The sequence below is a fragment of the Canis lupus genome, chromosome 34 (genome assembly GCF_011100685.1).
Source record: "Canis lupus familiaris isolate Mischka breed German Shepherd chromosome 34, alternate assembly UU_Cfam_GSD_1.0, whole genome shotgun sequence".
Taxonomy (NCBI): domain Eukaryota; kingdom Metazoa; phylum Chordata; class Mammalia; order Carnivora; family Canidae; genus Canis; species Canis lupus.
The window spans coordinates 23,226,476-23,234,592 of NC_049255.1; the positions used below are offsets into that span (position 1 = coordinate 23,226,476).

Here is an 8,117-nt window from a genome sequence, read left to right on the forward strand (position 1 = left end):
AAGTCTAAGTTGCATTTTTTTTTGTTTTTTTGTTTGTTTGTTTGTTTGTTTGTTTGTTTTTGCTTCTGCTTCCTCTGGCCAAAATAGTATGTTCCAAAGACTAGGCATCCATTACATTTTTCTGTTACACTAACCATTATCATATGGTTTTAAGGTAAAGTATTAATATTCCATATTATATTAGAGGAAAATAAAGTTTACAGAGAGAAATTAAACTACTCATGGGTTCACAAGTAGAAAAAGGCAGAGTTCATATTCAAAGTCTGATTTCATAGCTAAAGGCTCTGTCCACCAAGTCTGTACCTTTTCTAAATTAAAAATCATTTTAGATTAACTTGAAAGTCCATTCAACTCTTTATATTTTTTCTATGACACTATGGCTTTAAAATAAGAATAATACATTTCACAGATCATATTTTTAGTAGGTGATATTTTTACTATGTATCTGTGTTCTTGAGATTATATCTAAAGTAGGAGTTGGCAAACAGCCGTCTGAAGTCCAAATCCGGTCAGAAGCCTGTTTTTGTAAATGAAGTTTTACTGGAACACAATCACTCCCCTTAATTTTTGTATTATTTTGGTTGCTTTAGCACTATAACAGCAGAACCGAATCCTTGCCACAGATACCCTATGACCCACAAAGCCAAAACTCTTTACTGCCTGGCTCTTTATAGAAGAAACTTGCTAACTCTAGTATAAGGAATCCATTATTTTCCAATAATATATATCATGTACTCTGAGTTCCCTGGATACCAAAATAAAAAGTAAAACAATGGATTTTCATTATATAATAAAAGGAAAATAAACAATTATTTTTTATAACTAATGCTAAATTTCCCATTTGTATATTAGTGTGACTTTCAGTAGTAAAATAGAAAATTGGATATGTCAATCAGAGTCCAATCAACAGACAAATATCACATCAGTAATTTATTTTTTTATTTTTTAATTATTTTTATTGGAGTTCAATTTGCCAACATGTAGCATATCACCCAGTGCTCATCCTGTCAAATGCCCTCTCAGTGCCCATCACCCAGTCACCCAACCCTCACCCACCTCCCTTTCCACCACCCCTTGTTCGTTTCCCAGAGTTAGGAGTCTCTCATGTGCTGTCTTCCTCTCTGATATTTCCCACTCATTTTCTCTCCTTTCCCCTTTATTCCCTTTCACTATATTTTTGTATTCCCCAAATGAATGAGACCATATAATGTTTGTTCTTCTGCGATTGACTTATTTCACTCAGCATAATGCCCTCCAGTTCCATCCACGTCGAAGCAAATGGTGGGTATTTGTCATTTCTAATGGCTGAGTAATATTCCATTGTTTACATAGACCACAGCTTCTTTATCCATTCATCTTTCAATGGGCACCTGCACCCCAGTGTTTGTAGCAACAATGTCCATAATAGCCAAACTGTGGAAGGAGCCTCGGTGCCCATCACATCAATAATTTAAACAAAGAAATATGTATATGAAGGATTTTCAACAGTTAGGAAGTAGTTAACTAATAAAAAAGCCATATTGCGTATAGTATAGCAGGATAGAGCTGCTTCCAGATGGTTGATTCTAGGGAAGTAGTTGCATCAAGGATGCAACAGAAGCTCCATCACTGAATAATAAAAATAATGGAGAACTGGTAGAAACCCAACAGAGAAGAGTCTACTTGCCTCCATCACCTTCATTTCACTCCTGAGCTCTTTGTTGATGAAGAGTTACATTTTCCATCTGGCAAGATCCCCAGAATCCAGCAGGGCAAAGGAGGGTGGATGTGAAGCTGAGAAACAGAAAGTGGGTAACCGACACCTGTGTGGAAGTCCGAGATAACAGAATGAACATAAACGTCTGGTGTGGGTCTTTTTAAAATAGATTCAATTAACATTTGTCATAAGATTAAATTAGATTCAGTGGAGGTATTTTTCTGGCAGAGGGCTAAATTTTTGAGTTACAAGCTAACTGCTTCTTAATGATAATAGAACATTATCTAGAAAACATAGAAGAGTGAGATGGGGCGTGTTATTTAGCATAAATATTGTTTTAGTTACAGACCATTTTTCTCTAGAGAAAATTACCTGAAAGAAGACATTAAAAATAGGGTTCAGTTGGTGTAAAAATAGCAATACCAAATGATGCTCTCTGTTCTGTTTTTAGCCAGTGTTAAGTACTTCCAGGTTCCTTCAAACTCTATCAACTTATTTCTTTGTGTTCCCAAGGGGTGTCCTACATTTTCTCACAATTCCTCTCTGTGTTATCTCTCATTTTTCTCCCATACTTCTCCAGACCAATGGAAAGGCAATGGCTGCTGAGAATGCTGAAATCACCAGAAGCCGGAGAGGCACTAAGTCAGCAAGTGCTCCCGTGCCCAGGCCAAAATTGCTGGTGTCCGTGCAGAGGATGGCATGATGCCTATGCTGTTGTTAGAGTTGCCAATGTATGCCAAAGCATAGCATCTTCCCTCACTTTTATTCTGATCCATTGCTGAAGGGCGATCCCCGCTTAGGCAACTGTGTCCACCACCACCATAGTTTGCTCACATACTGTACACCACATGTCTTTAACAGAAAGTTAGAGACTCACATATTTTTTTTTTCTTTTCTGTCCTTATTAGAACTCAAGGACATGTCCACAAGAGAAGAACCAATGAAAAATCCCCTCTTCCGGTAACTATGAACATTTTTTATGAGAATGCATTTTTTATGTATCTTACTATGCTACACAGAGTTATTTTCCATAAAACTCTTTGGTTTTCCATGCAAGGAAATTCCAAGTGAGTCCCTATTGTTGAACTTCCAGACATGTCCCAAACATATCTAAATTCTATGGTTACAGTTTATAGTGAAATCTGTGAGTCCCTAAGACGTAGAAATGGAGTTTGTTTTTCCACCCAAAAAATATGGGGATCTCTGGGTGGCTCAGCAGTTTAGTGCCTGCCTTCGGCCTAGGGCATGATCCTGGAGACCGGGGATCGAGTCCCACATTGGGCTTCCTGCATGGGGCCTGCTTCTCCCTCTGCCTGTGTGTGTGTGTGTCTCTCTCTGTGTCTGTCATGAATAAATAAATAAAATCTTTAAAAAACAAAAAACAGAGGTTTAACATTATGTCATGTGAATTCTGCTATGACCCTTATAAAAATAATCTTATTTGTTTCTTCCTCTAGTTAGTAAATTTTCCAAAGAATTGTTATTCTGACTTTCTAGTCATTTTCTAAGCACTTAACACAGTACCTAGTATAAACAGGCATTCAACAACAACTAGTATTTATTGTTCAGGTTTTCATAGAAATGGGGCGCCTGGGTGGTTCAGTGGTTGAGTGTCTGCCTTTGGTTCAGGTCCTGATCCTGGGGTCCTGGGATCCAGTACTGTATCCAGCTCCCCACAGGGACCCTGTTTCTCCCTCTGCCTGTGTCTCTGCCTCTCTCTCTGTGTCTCTCATGAATAAATAAACAAATAAATCCTAAAAAAAAAAAAGTTTGCATAGAAATGAAGTGAATTAGGAAATCAAGTGAAAGTCAAATGTTGCCTCTATATTATTAGGTTCATTGTTTTGGCTTAGTTTACGCTAAATAATCTAGGTTAGTTTACTGATTCTCACCTGCTTTTCATATATCAACATGTTTTATAAAAGATAGGAACCCTGGGTGGTGCAGCAGTTTGGCGCCTGCCTTTGGCCCAGGGCGCGATCCTGGAGACCCAGGATCGAATCCCACATCGGGCTCCCGGTGCATGGAGCCTGCTTCTCCCTCTGCCTGTGTCTCTGCCTCTCTCTCTCTCTCTGTGTGACTATCATAAATAAATAAATTAAAAAAATTTATAAAAGAATAGAAAAGATCACCCTTAGGAATATATGTGGAAATATTTCCTTAAACAATTATATTTGGAAGATTTTTCCACTTTTACACCAAGATTTGGTAATTGATGGGAGAAGAAGGGCCAGTAATAGCCGTTGCTAATGGTAACAGATCCTGAGGACAAACAGGAGGGAAATCCTGGGAAATAGCATGGAGAAAACTGTAGAGTTACAGGGAGGATATCAAAGTAAAAATAGAATAATTTAGAAATCACCATCTTTCTTTGAATGGATATCCTGGCAGTCAAAATCCCCAAACAGAAGCTGCTTGAGCCAAGACTTCCTTTGAAACCACTTCTATTTCATGGAAACTAATTTTTAAAACGCTCAGTGGTTTAGGAACATGAAGAGTCAGTTTACAAATCATCATCCACTTCATGAAAAGAAAAAGAAAAAGAAATCATCGAGAGCCCAGATCTGAAAACCATATGACAGACTTAAACATTAAGTCATGTGACAAATTAGAGGGACACCCGAGTAATTTCAACACAGTCAAATCATCGGCCTTCAGTCCCCATAGTGATTATGCTCTCAGCTTACATACATCTCTGCATTACTGTGGCGTCCTAATAACATCTGTTAAAAATCCTGACATGTTGGTAATGTGAGGAAAGGACATCCTTCAGGGTACCTATGCCAATAAGCAACTGTCTGTTCTAGTTACTGAGGTTTTTAAGTCTTTCTGACTATATATAGCTTATACTTCTCTAATCTCTGTACTACAGAACAGAGTATATTTAATAGCTCAATGAAAATAAGCAAACTGTGATTATTAACTAGTTCGTATATTGGTCTAAAAACCCAAGTCTATGATACAATGCTCTGATAATGGGCATGAGGTGAATGTGTGTTACATCTGGACTCCATAGAAAAGTTGTACTTCATGTATTTTAAATATGGAGCAATTATCTTGTAAATTAAGATTTTTTTAGTTTTCCATTTCTCAGATTAAGAGGACATCCCTGATTGTTATGTATTCTGGCCCTAATCGAATATTCACTTTTCTCAGAACCTGTACTTTAATCCGTGAATGACTTTGCATATAGTGTTTCCTCATCACTTAGTAGTTTCACACATCCTTCAGATCTTAACTCACATATCTCCCGCTTTATGAAACCTTCGTCTCAAGTCCCCCCAGGCAGAGGCAATTAGGTTCCCTTCTTCCTGTCTGTTCCCACTGCACTTACTGCAACCATTGAACGTGCTTTTCAACCTCCTGTCTTGGGATGAGTTTCTCATGGAGAGGAGTGGCATGTCTTGCTTCTTTATGGCTCGATTATTTAACCCAGTTCTGGAACATAATTGAGAAAAATATTAACTTGTTAAATGAATCCATCTGCCTTCTGGATCTTCTCTCCTCTAATACCTCATCCCGGTACTTTATATGCATTTCATTATGCTTCAGACACAGAGGACTAATTACCATTGTAAAATCTTTCATAATTTTTATTACAATGGTTTTGTTCAAAGAGTTGTATCAGCCTGCCTCTTGGCTGAGACAGAGACTTTCATAGATACACAATATAGCGATGCATTGCGTTCTCTGTTGTATTTTAAGGAACTCCTGAGAATTTCCTCAACTGCCAGAACCTCTGCCATCAGAGTATCTTCATTTATTTAACTGCTCAGTCTGATTTTGACTTCCAAAAACACTTCTGGAAAAGCTATACCACTAATTTCTCTGCATGTTAGTGTGCTGATACTCTCCAATGTACAAGTTATCTGAGAATGAGAGAACACTCTGCTTGAAGTTCAACACAATCCCTACAGTTTATTGGATGTGTGATTTGGAGCCTGTCACTTGACATCTGTTTCTCCCAAGTTCTCAACTGAAAAATTGTAAGAATGATAGTAACTACTCAAAAATCTCATCACTGTTTTGTAAAATTTGATTGAGGGGCACCTGGGTGGCTCAGGCAGTTAAGTGTCTGCCTTCAGCTCACTCATGATCTCTGTGTCCTGGGATGGAGCCCCACATTGTGGGGGGAGTCCCTGCTCAACAGGGAGTCTGCTTCTCCCTCTGCCTCTGCTGTGCCCCCATGGCCCACCACTTGTGGTCTCTGGCTTTCTCTCTGTGGCTCTCTCTCAGTCAAATAAGTAAATGAAAATCTTTAAAAAAAATTGAATGTGAAATTATGATGATGATCAACACATATTGAATACACTTTAAGCACTTACATTTGCTTTACATACATTATTAAATGTAATCATCCTTGCAGCATTACAGAATAGGTGTTAGTGTTTTTTTCTACAGAAAATTTGCTCAAAGGGGTGTGTGTGTGTATATGTATGTCTGGGTGTGTGTATGTGTGCATGTGTTGGAGAAAATATATCTAGTATAGTAATTTGGTCAGACTTATTTGAAAGGTAAAAAGTGAACAGCTAGAACAAGGAAATAAGATACTCGGTTAATATGGATTTTCATCAAGTTTAATGAGGTTGTTAAGACATAAACCAGTACCAGCTTTCAAGAAGGAAGTGGTATTTTTTTAACAAAAAATTAAAAATCTAAGAATATTTTCGCAAATAACCAAAAAGGGCTTAAGAGATAGAATTTCCAAAGAAGCCATATAATCCTGATGAAGCTAAGACACACTGTCAGCTCAGTTAAAGGACAACTTACCACTACCCAACACAAGTCAGGTATGAAGCTAGACCTCTGTGCTAGAGGCAAAGGTGATTACATGCTGCTGTTACTGTCAAGGACCTTACAATCCAGTGGGAGGATCAGGGATGTAGGCAAGTTTTAAGGTAATAGTGAAAGGAAGGATACTTGTATTATGTAAAGTCACAGAAAGAAAAAAACTAACCCAACTGGAGGGATTAGAAAAGAGCATTTTGTGGTCTCTGGAAACTGAATAATAGTTAAAAGCTGGGGAAGAAAAGATATTTAACATAGGCTATTATGTACTACTTAGAAATATATCCTTGAGGATCTAGTCTATTTGGAAAATACTGAAATGTTCTATTCTAGTTAACAAGTATCCAAAAGACATGTCCCCCCAAAAAAAATGGAATCTAAATTCTAAACAAATTTAAGGTATTATCATGGGATCAATAACATTAATCATCAGAATTTAAGGAATAAGATAAAATACTGGTTTATAATTTATCTAAGAAGTACATCCTCAGACAGCAGTGAAACCTGCAAAGATACAAATTGGCTCATGTTTTGCATTTCTTCCTGAAATTTATCCAAATTTAGAATCCAAAACAACCATACCTAGTTCCTCTTTTAATAAGATCTACGCAATAGGAAATGAGAAGAGTGTCTTTGAAAATAAACTAATTATGAAATTAAATGAAATTCTATCATCCTAATTAATTAAATTCTATAATTCTAATTTAATGTTTAGTGAATAAATTGCATTTTTCATGCCATTTCTATGGGTATTTCTCTTTGCAATCACCGTCTCCCTATTTTCTCTACATATCTCACTTCATCTTCATAAAGGAAAATAGTAATTTCTATCCCTGGTCGGGTAAAGTATGAATGAGAGGCAATTCCTATTAGGACATGTTCTGAAATAGAGCTCAGAATTGGGTTTCTTTTACTTTGGTAACTTGGAAATAGAGAATAGATGCCAGAAGCCATGCATCAAAGATTAAAATCCAATGGCAATTAAAAAAATCAAATAGTCAAAGCAAGTAGTAAGGGGACCATTGGGAGCCAGTTATAAAACCAACTCGTTTGAGAAACCAGAACGACAAAGCATAATAAGTCATGGAGGGAACAAAAAGGAAGTGATCTAGAAACGCTCCTGAAATGGAAGAAGGTAACTCCAATGAGCTGAACACAAGAGAGGTCAGGTTTTGTAGATCAGGAGTATCTGATAGAGCCTGAAATGAACAGAAAGAGTAGTCACCCTTTATACAGAAGATATGAATGGTACACACTAGAAATGAAGCCGTACCTTTTTAATTTTAGTTTCCAATAGTGGCTGATGCCTACCTGGTCTGTCCACAGGATCCCTAGATGCAAATCTCTTCTAGCAGCAGCAATAAACCTCTCTAAAGAGAAGCGTTTGGAAAATCAAAGTTTTCTTTCTGCTCCAATAATAATGTGTTGATAAGGAAGAGAAAATGAGGCTTTTGAGAAAGTGAAAGCTAATTTTTAAAGATAGTCTAAATCAGATGAGGTGATAATAGAATTGTGCTGCTTTTCATCTTTAATTCATTTGTAATGCTCTTGAATTTAAGTACAATACTGTATACTACATACCATACCCAGAATCAATATTTTTAAATCAACTAAAAAAAATATGAGCTAAATG

General features: G+C 37.0%; 1 long non-coding RNA gene across 1 annotated transcript; it reads right to left on the reverse strand.

Annotated features, from left to right (window-relative positions):
• Positions 1–1,417: 1,417 nt before the first annotated feature.
• On the reverse strand, positions 1,418–7,910 carry LOC119867447. Its single transcript, XR_005383557.1, has 3 exons — positions 7,796–7,910; positions 5,031–5,134; positions 1,418–1,802 (listed from the first exon to the last, which is right to left on the reverse strand). It is a non-coding gene; the product is annotated as an uncharacterized LOC119867447 (long non-coding RNA).
• Between the last annotated feature and the right edge of the window lie 207 nt (positions 7,911–8,117).